Here is a 14,836-nt window from a genome sequence, read left to right on the forward strand (position 1 = left end):
GGCCATTATACTTGACGCCGACGTTGCTGCATTATTCTCCGAAAACACAGGGGGCGGTATGCTAGATAACCAGTGAAAATGTAGTAGCATTGCCTTGCGCAGGGGCGGGAATGGCATATTCACCGTTGGTGCACACACCCTCGTGCCCTGTCCAATGCGTCACGTGTAAACCTAGCTAAAGGTGTGGAAGAAAAACTAAATTAAATCTTACAACACTATTAGCCCAGCACAAACAAAATGCAAACATTTATCGTAACTAGCAAAAATGTATCGAAAACTGGTTCTGTCTTACTTAACCCAGGCTCAGATCTCCTCTCGACAGCGCATGCTTCCAGGAGAGAGTCATCACCAGCCGCTGATCAGCCAATCAGAGGTAAACATGAGGTAACCACAGAGCTATATCAAATTATACAGGTCCTTCTCAAAATATTAGCATATTGTGATAAAGTTTATTATTTTCCATAATGTCATGATGAAAATGTAACATTCATATATTTTAGATTCATTGCACACTAACTGAAATATTTCAGGTCTTTTATTGTCTTAATATGGATGATTTTGGCATACAGCTCATGAAAACCCAAAATTCCTATCTCACAAAATTAGCATATCATTAAAAGGGTCTCTAAACGAGCTATGAACCTAATCATCTGAATCAACGAGTTAACTCTAAACACCTGCAAAAGATTCCTGAGGCCTTTAAAACTCCCAGCCTGGTTCATCACTCAAAACCCCAATCATGGGTAAGACTGCCGACCTGAGTGCTGTCCAGAAGGCCACTATTGACACCCTCAAGCAAGAGGGTAAGACACAGAAAGAAATTTCTGAACGAATAGGCTGTTCCCAGAGTGCTGTATCAAGGCACCTCAGTGGGAAGTCTGTGGGAAGGAAAAAGTGTGGCAGAAAACGCTGCACAACGAGAAGAGGTGACCGGACCCTGAGGAAGATTGTGGAGAAGGGCCGATTCCAGACCTTGGGGGACCTGCGGAAGCAGTGGACTGAGTCTGGAGTAGAAACATCCAGAGCCACCGTGCACAGGCGTGTGCAGGAAATGGGCTACAGGTGCCGCATTCCCCAGGTCAAGCCACTTTTGAACCAGAAACAGCAGCAGAAGCGCCTGACCTGGGCTACAGAGAAGCAGCACTGGACTGTTGCTCAGTGGTCCAAAGTACCTTTTTCGGATGAAAGCAAATTCTGCATGTCATTCGGAAATCAAGGTGCCAGAGACTGGAGGAAGACTGGGGAGAAGGAAATGCCAAAATGCCAGAAGTCCAGTGTCAAGTACCCACAGTCAGTGATGGTCTGGGGTGCCGTGTCAGCTGCTGATGTTGGTCCACTGTGTTTTATCAAGGGCAGGGTCAATGCAACTAGCTATCAGGAGATTTTGGAGCACTTCATGCTTCCATCTGCTGAAAAGCTTTATGGAGATGAAGATTTCATTTTTCAGCACGACCTGGCACCTGCTCACAGTGCCAAAACCACTGGTAAATGGTTTACTGACCATGGTATCACTGTGCTCAATTGGCCTGCCAACTCTCCTGACCTGAACCCCATAGAGAATCTGTGGGATATTGTGAAGAGAACGTTGAGAGACTCAAGACCCAACACTCTGGATGAGCTAAAGGCCGCTATCGAAGCATCCTGGGCCTCCATAAGACCTCAGCAGTGCCACAGGCTGATTGCCTCCATGCCACGCCACTTTGAAGCAGTCATTTCTGCCAAAGGATTCCCGACCAAGTATTGAGTGCATAACTGTACATGATTATTTGAAGATTGATGTTTTTTGTATTAAAAACACTTTTCTTTTATTGGTCGGATGAAATATGCTAATTTTGTGAGATAGGAATTTTGGGTTTTCATGAGCTGTATGCCAAAATCATCCGTATTAAGACAATAAAAGACCTGAAATATTTCAGTTAGTGTGCAATGAATCTAAAATATATGAATGTTAAATTTTCATCATGACATTATGGAAAATAATGAACTTTATCACAATATGCTAATATTTTGAGAAGGACCTGTACAGCTAAAAAGCACCTTTTTTAAACTAAAGACTATTCACTCAGTACCAAAACAATAAACAATCTATGACTGCAGTCGCAATAACAATTTCATGACTTGGACTGTTATCACTTTCAAAGTTTCAAACCAACCAAATCATTCCACTTAATAAAAGACAAAATTTAAGTTGTAATTAACCAACATCTAAGCAGATCTATGGTCAGCCAAAGACATTTTAACTTAACCTGGAGAAAAGTAGGTAAATAGGTGAAAGACCAAATCTGAGATGAATACATACATTACAGTATTTAGATAAGTACATCAACAGTCACTAATTCTAGCCTTTTTACCATTCTATTTCAAAGACTTATCAGTTTAAGAATTGAATTTGGTAAATAGCAAACCGTAGCACAAATTAAATGCACATTTCAAAATGGATACAATTACTTGCACAGGATAAATATTTGGTCCGTCTGTTGATTGGTTTTATCCCAGTGCTAAACTGAATACAGTACAGCTCATTAGTAAAGGAGTTAGGTCAGTTTTTTCTGCATTGCCAATTTTATCACATAAAATTATAAAAATAACTGTTGAAACCAAATGTTTTTTAGTTTTTCTAATAAATCATGTTGCAAATTGGGGGCTCTGGGTTCAATTCAGTTCTCTACAGTTAAGTTCTGGTCAGGTCCGGTTTCTTCTCACTGCTTTGTCCCTGGTGCTACATCTTCACGTATCCCCATGAATTCTGCTGCCCTTTCATTTTGCTAAGAAAGACAGATACTGTACATTCACACACTCATTGTTTGAGGGAGAGAGGCAGGAGAAAATGAGAAAATTAGAGATTAACAGTCACCCTGCTCATTTGTGTACAAACACCAGTACTGTTGTGTCACTCCTAAATATTTTCTTTCTACTCTTGGCTCTCATCCTGACATGTTTTAACATTTTGTCCATTTTGATCTTATTTAGGCCCTTTGAACAAATAAATATAAATGACTGTGCTTTTTTTCTGGTCAGAAATATGAAATATATTTTAAAAACTTGTAATAAGAGTTCTCAAAACTGGTAAGCTCAAACTGTGATTGTAAATCTCAGTGAGAAAGAGAAAATAACAGGATAAGGGGTTGAGGTGGAACTTCATAGCAATACTTGGCCACCTGACATGGAGTAAGCACTAAGGGGGTTGCGGGGGAGACAGATTCCTAAAGGTTACAGCTTAGATTAGTGAAAAATGTAGCAAAGCTGTCACTAAAAGTCTCGATTACACTTGATAAATATTGTATCTCCATATTTTTTATTTTCTGTCTCTAAACAATCATACTGTTAGTATTTCTGCTCCCAAGTCTGAACTATTATACCATGCCATTTAAAGTCATTTTAATCAAATGTCACAGAAAATGCTGGAGTGACCAGCATTTTTTCTGTCTGTATGGTGCATTGATTTGAGCAGCTGCACATTGCACATTTTTATTACATATAAGAAAGTGGCTGTTCAATACTAAAATTTCAAACTCAATACCAATACTAAGAAAAATACAATTTTCAATACCGCGGCAACATGTTCTGAAAGCACAGGGCTCTTTAATTGTCAGCTTCAGTCTGGCTCCACCATAATATGTCTTAACCATGTTAGCCTCCAATACCTTTACTACTAAACAGAGGAGTAATGAATGGGGAGCACTGGTTTGTTTCATTGCATCACTATTTAGTAGCCAACTGAGCCATCAGCTGAGTAGCATTTCCTGTGTTGATTTTTACTTTACTTGATTAGAACAGATCTTGACGGGGGAGCTCAGAGAGGCAGAACATCGGCATCGGGCTGTCCGTGTCTGTGAAGCTAATGTTTAAACAAGTGTCATTAGTTTATGTCATCCAGGAGGTTTACTACTTCACTGTTGCGGATACAGGAGCAGTGTCTCCTTATAGCGTTAGCTTGTAGCATTAGCACAGCTAGCATCTGACATCCATCTGCATTTCTTTTTTTTCCTGTAGGACAACTGGATCAAATAAGAATGGGTCAATTTGTATACATTTAGACGCCAATGAGTAGCTTTGAAACATAACTTTTTCCCCAATTCTAATGATTCAACCTGCTGATACAGATTTCTGACAAATCAGATATCTCTTGAATAACTGGAATATGAGAATACATAAAAATAGCATTCAAAACATTCATTTTTTAGCCTTCCAACCATTCTTGGTTATTAATCGTTTCGATCAGAAGCAAAAAATGTGTCACACTGTGTTTTATTCTTGGACTAAACCATTAGCACGGTTAGTGCAGCCAGCATTACTAAAACTGCTGTCTTTGTGCTCTTTTGGGAATACAAAGATCTTTAACTTAATTTTTAGATTTCCGAATAACTGCCAACATTTCCAAATCCAGTGTCTGTCCGTTATACGAGATATGAAATTGATTTTGGAAACTCAAGAGGAAGAAACTAAGCACATCTTACTGTACTCTATTCAGCCTTCCTGTTGTCTGCTCAAAGTATTGCTCTCTCTCACTCTGTTGCAGCCTGAATGAGCCAGACATGTCTGGACATAGAAAACAGTTTCTTATTGAATAGTTTTACACCTCTGTGTTTCCTCTGACCTCATTTTGAACAACTTACTGTAACTAAAACAGCTAACATTGAGTCTCACAAACAAATTTCACACTAAATAGTGTTGTTGTTAGTGTGACCTGGTACAGCCTACATATGGTGTGTTCACTGATTGGAAAAAGATCATATATTTTTGTTAACAACTGATCAAGCTCAAATAATTGGAATCTAAATAAAAAGGAATGTTATAGATAGCTTTAACAGTCAATATATATTATTTTTGCAACAGTAGGAATAATTACTGCTTTTCCATTGACAATAAAAGTCGTTAGATCATGTTTTACAGTATGATTTAAAATGTTTATGCTAATTTCAGGACAGAATGGTGTTTTTATTATTTAAGTTTATACCCTGATTCATTAGAATGTTAACCCTAATTTAAAAAATGTAAAGAAAAGAAATATTTAAAACACAAGTTCATTTGATTAAAATATATTTATTTTGTGAAGAAGCAGCACCCAGTGGTGCTTGGATGCTAAAACCATGGAAGAGGTCCAGTTTTCTGAGTGCACCAGAACTTCACAAGCAGTGTACGGTCAGCTTTTCAAGATGCTGCTGCTATTTACCGTACACAAATCAATAAGACAACTTAAAGCATGAGAGAAACGTTACAGCAGCAGGAGTTTAGCTTCCTAAAAAGAGCACCATATAAAACACAGCTCAATAATTAAAGCTGACTATTTGAAACTAAGCTATAATGGTTTTATTAAAATTCAAAATAAGTCCAGTTCTAGAAAGACTGCACTTGATTGCTAATTCTGTCTCCCTTTGTCCTGAAAATTAGTTTGGGCACTTGATGGGTGAACAAAGAAAAAAAAAGCAAGAAACAACCATTGGGTTGCAGATTTAGCAGTGGCCTCTTCTGTTTGTGGCAATCATGCTTCAGTATTCATGCAGTGATTATTTATTTATGCTAAAATGCTACACGTGGCACCCATAAACGATTTAGTTTGTCATTTGGGTCTTTGAGTAATGCAGCACTAAAAGATAAATATTTATGTGTTTGGTTCCATTACTTATGTCATACTTTTCCCTGTTTGAATGCAGACAACTGCTACAGTTTATCTCGTCCTGCAAGGCAGTTCTTTGTGGAAATTTTAAAAAGCATTTTTATCCCAACTCAGGGGGAAATTAATTGTGGGGGAGGTTCATTATTGTCATCACATTTTGTGTTGTGAGCAGAAAACAGCAGATCTGACTTTTTCACATTAAACCGCTTTCACACAGGCCCTTAAAGCCCTCGCTGAACTCTTAATCTAATCCCACGCTGATGGCTTACTGAACCCTTAACATAAGAAGGTTTTTATGAGCATGTAGAGTTATCCTTAACCATAACGTCTCAATATGTATCAATATGCGTCGCTTACGTGAATTGAATTTTGCAAATTTAGAAGTTAGAAAAAAAGGTTTTTCAAATAGTTTGTGATAAGATAGCTTTAAATAGTGATGAAAGTGTTAAACTCTGAAATGTTGTCTTTTTATTCAACAGAATTATTACATGTTGGAAGGCTTAAAAGTGAAACAGCTTAATTAAGGGGATAACGTTTCATCTACTATCCTGAACACAATTAGTTTTTCTTATTAACCGACTACCTTGACTTGGCCACATATTGCTCTAAGTCCACTTCTAATTGGCTGATCAGGCTCTCATGATGACTCTGTTCCCTTAGGTCTTCTGGCTCTTTAGGAATTTGAGTTCTGAAACGGAACCCAGCCGGGTCAGAACCAAGCCTGATCAGCTTACCAGTTGGATTTAATCAGCTTACATAATATTTCAAACATTCATTTCCAAGTCAGAAAGCATTATCTTTTTCACTACAGATGTAGATTGTGAAATTATTGTTAGTCACTTTTTAATCTCGTTTGTGTTTCTTTTTACTTTGTTAGATCATTAGGAAACAGACTTAAGTGTAATTAATAACACAATCCTTGATTGTGTGTTATTAAGCTTATTGGTGGTAATTAACACAAGAAATATACAAAACTTCCTTGCTTCTTTAAATTTTTAATGAAATGTGTTCCATGTGAAGGTACAGAATTCATCATTGAAATTGATTACATATTGTAAAAATAGCTTTTGATTACCTATATGTATGTACTGATGTTTAACATTTTTCCTTTTTTGTTTTGTACAACAATTTCTGATCTATGTTTTGAAAAGTGCTTTTTAAATGACCTTTTACAATTTATTATTATTATTGTTTAATGTAGTGCATCAACTGCTTAACTGCCCAAGTAAAAAAAGCAAACCAAGAGCCTCTTCAGTTTAGTCTGACCAAACTAAATTAACTTGAAATCTAGTCTGTGTAATTTCTCCCTGTGTGCCACAGTTTTCTGCCAGACTGAAAGCCAAATAGAGGAGTTGGAGAGGATCACAGTCATCTGTATATCATGGTGGCTGCCAGAGTGCATCGATAATGTTACGGAATAATCAATATTTAGGAGAATCCACTTGAGTACTCTGAAAGTTCAGTGCAATACTTCCTATTCCAACAGCATGCATTTCACTGCCCTGTATTATATACATTATCAATAATGCTGGTTCCTTTTCTGCCACTTGGAGACAAATAAATCTGTAGCAGCAACGTTTTAGGTTCATTATGAGCTTCCCAGCAGAGAAAAATACAATCAAATGCCAGGATTACTGTAAAAACAACAATGTGTAATTCTCTCTAATGTTTATCTGCCAATGCTAAATTCAAACAAATCAAAGACGGGATTAAAAAACGGATGGGGGGCATCATAACATAATAGAAGGCGGAGGTCAATGTCTGCTGCATCATCAGCATTTGGAAACAAGGGTTCTGCTCATCCTCTTTTAGGAATGCTCTGTTCCAGCAGAGTCTAGCTGCCGTCCTCCCCTCAGACAGAGATCATTAAAGCATACCTGCACCCATCAGCACTTTCACTGGAAACCAGGAGCAATGTTATAATGATGACCTAAGTTCAAAAACATCTCTCTCTCCATCACCAACTCCATCTATTCTATTGGTCTCTTACTTTAGATAGAGGCCTCTATGCACCATTAATTCAGGGCTATCCATCATGTGTCTCTTTGTCCAGTGGGCTGTAATATACCATTACTGACTCTGATACAAGCATGTAATGGGGCTTACACTGTTCACCAGGAGCAATGACAAGCCAAACTGTTTAACTGATGCAACCAGATATTAGGATTTATTCAGACAGAGCCACCCAGACATTCTGCAGAATAAAAGCGCTCTTAGCTTTTCAACATGGAACAGTAAAGTGATAAATTATTTAGAGCATCTATTTGGTGGAAAAGATTTCATACCCTTATATGTTTTAAAAGATTCATGTGGCATTGATAAAAATAAATAAATTACCAATTAAAATCTATTACTCAGCCACAAATTTAAGATTAAACAGATACACCTGGAACTTCCTCTGGTAATAACTAGCTTCCTTAAATGTTAACCTCCAAAGTTGCTCTCAAAAACTTACAAAAAACTGTCCTAAATAGGTTTAACAATCTCAGTAAACGGGACGTTGATCAATCTAGCGGTACTGAGTAAAATTTGCTTTAAACGCTTTTAGAATGACGTGTTATCAGATTTGTTTCTATGGAGAGCATGTCGATTTGTAAGAAAAACTAACAAAATAAATTCGAATTGGTTTGGTCACAAACAATTAAATACATCACTTAATGGGCTTTGCATCGGGGGCCAAGGGTTGTGGGGATGCCAGCACGGGGCGGTGTTGTTCCTAGGTGGACTTGACATTTGGGTGATGCCCTAAGGGTGGCGATGGGTCTGGCATGGAGGTGTCGGTGGTGGGGGGGCAGTGCTTTGACTGCCGACTGAAGCGGGGTTTGGACATGAACCGCTTTGCCCTCTTGTCTATCCTTGAATCCAACAGCCCTGATTCTATCTTTATTAAGATATAAACTTGTGATATCCAATATTTGTCATCGTACCAAACCTGCAGACTGTAAGATATTTCTGAGACTGAACAAGTCAAGTTTATTCCATGAACTCATGTAAGAGGCAAGCAACAACCAGTCTCAGGACCAAATGGTCTAGTGAGAGTCTGTAAGTCCTTTAGACAAATAGGCTAACCCTGCTGCACTTTGTGGATTGTAGACAGAATGGATTAGCATAAGGTTGACAGGAAACCTGCTGATGCTGGCATACATGAGTATGCTTTAAAAGCCACTTTAAAAGGTCTCAGATACATGGCTGACGTTCAAAGTAACAGAACTCCTACATTGGCAAAGCTATCAAGACCTTAAGTCTGCCTTGTTTTGTAATGGTCTTCTGGAGAGTTTGAGTAGCCTTGGCACACTTTTGGGTCTTTTGCTTTAATGTACATAAACTTTAGTAAATATGAAAAAAATTACTTTTTACTTCAAATGCACTAAAAATATGTTTGATTTATACAACGAACTTGCAAAAAGCTCAACAAAGCTGGACAAAAACAGGGCTTTCCAGGATTTCTTGGCAAATTCCAAAAATGTTTTAATAATTTTATCTTCTTTCTCAACAAACATGCAAAGTTTATGACTCTCATCAGTGGCTAATCAAACATAAGGCTTTCCACATTTACAACAACTTTCTTCTTCGTCTCTGGAATCCCCTCGAGCCATCCTTGGTGTTTCCTGAATCCTACATTGAGCTGTGCTATTGTATATGACACAATACTAGGCTGCGCAAACATCAGTGTGCACTGTGCAGTAGTCTGCCCATGAATTATTGACAATGAGACAGAGCCAAGGAATTCATGCGATCCTCTGCCCTCTGCGTCACCTAAATACTACTGTTTTTCACCTCCCTCCTTTCTAGCATCCAGTAACAGCTACTTTACTGTCAGCAATATAGCAACAAGTTATTATTTCTTCTGCTTAAAGCATTTGGTTACGCCTCACATGTGCTGATTAGTTTAACTCTATGAGCAAAATGAACAATTTCAAAACAAAGTAGATGGATTAGAAGACGTGGGCCTGAAAGGAGTGCTGGAAACTGGATTAAGTGGATAAAGACTTACTGCACACCAATAACCCTTTAATCCACCTGTTGAAGGCAGGAAGCCAGAGGTAAAACACTTCCTGCCCATTAACGGAAATCCTGTTTGAGTTGATTAATTTATCTGGACAGACGTTTAAAAGATCTGATACCTGTTTGGGATGTAAAGAGGGTGAGCACAGTTATGTACCCGCGTTATTTATTTTCCCCCTAAAAGATTGCGGTTCAGTTTCAGGTTTAACGTCATATTAAAAGGTGGGGAAAATGTGCTTGCTTTCATAACCAGGGTACAAAGTTATTCTGCATCAGGCAAACTTAACCTGCACAGTCATTGATCTCTTCATGCAACATCCAAGGCCATCATTCTTGCTTATTTAGCCAATGGTGAAACTGCAACTGAGAGCACAGATGGAAATAAATGTCTGAGTACAGTCCACCAGAATTAATCAGAAAATCATTGCAGCTCTAATGTAAATAAATTAGCATCATTACATCTTGTTTTACACTAGTCTTATTATAGTTTGTGTGTAATAAAAAGCATTTCCACGCATTCTATTGAACCTGAGACTGTTGTGCTGAGGAGCCGGAGAGATTCAGCTGATCAACACGCCAGAACATTAACAGTGTTTAGTCTTCTTTGATTATGCAGCTAAGGCTGCTTCATACGTTTTGTTTTTAGCAATAAATCTATTGCTAAACCAATTTCAAGGTTTTTCTTGCATTTTTTCCCCAGAGTCAGAGGTGACATTTTTATTTATTGTACACCATTAAACAAAATATAAACAAACACTTGCACATTAAAGTATAAAATGAAGGCAGAAAGTTGTTATTACATGCACCAATCAGAACAAATTGATGGCACTAGTCATTATTTATAGATCAAATATTGGGAAACAAAATGATGCATCAAAACTGCCAGCGCCGACCATTTTTGTCTATCATTACACCAACCAATAATGCATGTTTTTTTGAGTATAAATCAGATCAGGTAAGGGACGTATGCTTTTGGGGCAAAATCAAGATACTCCTGCAACTAAACAGACAAGAAACTGTTGCATGTTTTTTCTCCGTTAAGCGTTATAATTCATAAAAAAAGGAAAAGATAGGAAATGGCAGGAGAGATGACAGAGAAAACCATTATTCAAATGCAATAATAGAGATTAGAGTATATTCATGTAACATGTGAATTGGACCCATCAACTGTTTATGAGTTTGTCTGGTTTCTGTTTAACATTTTCAAATTGATTTTAATCACATAACAGGTTTAATTCATTTTAGAAGGTTTGAGGCTGTGATTCATTCCAGTAAAGATGAATAAAGTATTCTGCATCCTGAGGGCACACCAAGCCCCTCTGCAAACTGCAGCCATGGGCTTCTCCTCATGCACAGCGGTTTCATATTTGTCAGAACATTTAAGAAATAATGACAGACAAGGTACGTCTGTAAGTTGATAACCTTTTCTGTTGACAAATTATTATGGTCAAACCCTCTTTTAAAATTTAAATTACATGAAAAAGAAAATCAATCCTTCACAAATCAAAAGAAAAGTTCTAACCTCTTTTTATACTCTCAAGTACACAGAAATTAAGTCAGTCTTTACTTGCAACATTTATATTGAATCACAATTGTCATCAAAATATAATTGCTTGCATTACACAAGCAACTGAGAAGCTAAACCTTACAGACAGTTCTGCTGACCGTCATGACGGGTAAGACGGGGGAGTAAGGAAAAAGGGTTCTAATCCCATCAGATATCAGTACCACAATATGTTGACCCAGCTTGACTGTCAGAAGGCAAATACTCCACCTGGCTGTACAAGATGAATGTTGGAGATGGATCTAATTTTTAATCTGTTAAGAACAAGACACAGCTGACCATACTTTGTAGACTGGCCTCAAAATATGAGGAGTTTGGTTCACTATATCCAACTCTCAACCTGCTGGCTTCCATTGCCCTCATAGTCCCAATTAGAAGAGTCAACTGTGAGACGGTCTTTTCTACTATGAACAGGTAATTGATACTTCTCACAATGACATTTGCTGTTTTAAGCTACCATTATTTGAAGTTATTAGCTATCGCTTTTAAAGCCTAACATTTAATGTACTTGCAGCAGGCTAGAGGGAGATTATCGTGCAGCCCGCATATGGCTTTCAATAAATGGACATGTCTCCCAGTTTCCATATGCAGAGGCTCTGGAAATATTCTTTCAGGAGCCCAGAATGATTCACTGCAGCAATAAAAAGCTGCACACTGTAGATAACTGATGATTCAAAATTGGTTAAAGTGTTTTTTAACAAATATATATATATATATATATATATATATATATATATTCAAGATTACTACAACTGCTGTGTCATCGCTCACTGAAGATTGCGTGCATAGTGTGTTAGCAACTTGAATAAAAGAGAAGAATAAATCCCAGGGCTCTGAAAACTTTCAGAGTCTAAACAACTAACATGAGCAATGAACAAGCACAGCTTCGTGCTCCAGCTGAATAAGTGCAGCAGCTCCACATGCTACAGTGAACACATTTTGTTCTCCATCAGCCTGAACACAGGAGACAACTACGAAACTTTACAACTCTGCACGTCACACTTTTAAAGTGAACCATCGGCTTACATAACATCCTCTGCTGTTAAACTAATCAGAGATGGCAGCATCACAGGAGGCTTTTAGGACCACATGAAGATAGATCTGTACGACGGTGCAACTGGGAACCAGTGGGTTCCAAATGACTAACTTAATGTATTTGGATCATGCATATCCTAATCTGATGTTTGTGTTATTCTCTTAATTCTATTAAATACATCTTATATCCACTTTTAGCATTGTTTTCTCTCTCTTCACCATATCTACTATGCCAGACTGAGGTTCTGAACATGAATTGTGCTCTTCAATGATCACCAGATGTATGTTAAGTTAAATTTTAACACTGAAAGTTCAATAGGGTGTTTTCTTTTAGCATTATATGTCTCTTCGAGTTCAGTTTATTGCTCTACTATTGTGAAATTACAGGTTTTATTACTGGAGAACATCAGACATGCCTGCTGTCCTTGGCTACACAAGACACATTTCAACATGCCCAAATCAAAGCATCTTCAAGCAGACTGGTTTATTTTGAAAAGGTTAAAATAACACCATCAAACTGGAAGAACACCACCCACCAAAAAATAAGACTCAAGATGTCATAAATAAAAAAGCAACAAATAAAAACAGTTCATATCAGTATCAAGGTTAGAGCTGCAACTAACGGTTATTTTGCTAATCGCTTAATCTGTTTACTATTTTTTGATTAATCGGTTCAAAATTGGATGGCTCGTTAAAAGTTGAAAGGAGATTTTTTTTTTTTTACAGAATTTGAACCAGTTGAAACAAAAGCTATCCCACTTGAGTTCTGGATGGAGCATATTTACAGACACAGAAGGTTTTTCATCTGCAAAATGTAAATCACTTTTGGCTTAATTGCTGCTCTGAGGGGGTTCTTTCAGCAGATTTCATGTCTGTATACTCCAGTTAATTATGATTCAATTACTAAATTAGTTGACAATTATTTCCTTAATCGATTAATCACGATAAATGTGGTTCATTGTTTCAGCACTAATCAATGTAGACCAAGGTTTTAAAACCTGCTGAAATATTTCCCATCAAGATGCTCCTCTGGTTTAAAGCACTCTGAATACGATGCCATGAAAAGCTGAGTTGTCTCTGACTTTAGGGAACAAACAGGAACACAGCGCTGCCCTTCCTCCACTGGTTGATGTGCACTGCAAGTCAGCTGACTAAAAAAAGGCGACTACAACACTGCTTCTACAAAACGTCTGCTGTAAGGGAATATTTTAGGTTGCACAAATGACATTATAATAATTAATGTGTTGTATTTTTCTGACAGCTGCAGCAGGAATTTTGATCATTTGATACATTTTTGTTTGAGATTTCTGTGGTAATACTGCGGTACTATAGTATTTTTACTCACATGGTGACTTTCTTATCTCAAAATTCCAAATTCAAATTTATTATGCTTCAGACACATTTTATCATACATTTTCATGGATGGATGGAGTGTAAACAGATGAACAGCCACAGCCTCTGACTGGACTGACAGGCTTAGGGCAAATAGTTGGATGGCCGACAAGTGAAAGGACCGGTAGATAGTTGGAGTGGATGAATGGACGGACGGACAAACGAGTGCAATCTTTAGAAAATGTTAGGTAAAAAAATAGGAGAAAAAGTCAAACTCTAGACTTTTTAGGTGTATAGGAACCCTGTGTTCAAGTTTATTTAACTGTGAGAATCTCATATTGACTAACACCTGGTTTAAAATGCATGTTTTACATAGCACTTGATTACCAGGGAAGAAATTAATTAGAAAAACATAGAAACATTGTACATGCTGTACAGCAATAGCAATAAAAAACTTTCTAAACCCTTAGAGCTGGAAATCTCTGATGTTAAATATCTTTACTCTTTGCCAGATTGACGTATTACGGCTTTTAAATTAAGTATAATTTTATAAAAGTGGTCAGAGGATGAGCTCTCCATCATACCAACAATTCCCAGTATTGACCGCCGACTCATAAAATCCCAGTACTGGCTAATGGAAAGGGATTCTGGATTTTTACTGCAGAATGCAATCTATGTTATTTTACGCTAACCTCTTTGGCCGAACCAATTACAGCAACAGAGCTAATCAGCATCCCACATCCTATCAGTCACAACCCCCACTTTGCATACGTCTGGCTCCATTTCAGCCTGCACACAGCAGGGATTTTATTTAATCAGCTAGTTGCAACAGTTGGTAGGCTGTGTCTAAGCCTCGGGTGAGCACGGCGCCGTGGTAAGGGACCTCTGTGGTTCTACATTTCGATAGAGTTTGCTCTTTCTGGATTACTGTCAGACGCATTACTGTGGAGCCTAATGTAACCCGCATCCATGCAGGCTAGCTGCTCCACTGCTGCCCATTGATTTGACTGGCAGGAAGAAAACAACTGGATTACATAATTCATGTGACTGCTTCATTTGTAGACTTGCTCGACTTTGGGAGAGGGCCATAATAACCGACAGTTAGAGGCAATAATTGCTGTTCTAGTCTGCAGCACATACGTGTCCTGTCATGATCAGCTTTGTGCTGTAGACTGTGCTCTTTATAACTGGTGATACGGTGAGATGAGTCCACCTTTCAGTTTTTCAACCACTAAGAAAACAGTGTTAGCAGGAAATTATTTGTGTATGAACTTAAAACTGTA

General features: G+C 37.8%; 1 protein-coding gene across 8 annotated transcripts in view; it reads right to left on the bottom strand.

The window, feature by feature from the left end:
• The window catches only part of atp11a (ATPase phospholipid transporting 11A), a 78,894-nt gene that overhangs the window by 62,678 nt on the left and 1,380 nt on the right, over positions 1 to 14,836 (bottom strand). The gene's annotated exons all lie outside the window — the stretch shown is intronic.

Source organism: Girardinichthys multiradiatus, chromosome 24 (assembly GCF_021462225.1).
Source record: "Girardinichthys multiradiatus isolate DD_20200921_A chromosome 24, DD_fGirMul_XY1, whole genome shotgun sequence".
NCBI lineage: Eukaryota > Metazoa > Chordata > Actinopteri > Cyprinodontiformes > Goodeidae > Girardinichthys > Girardinichthys multiradiatus.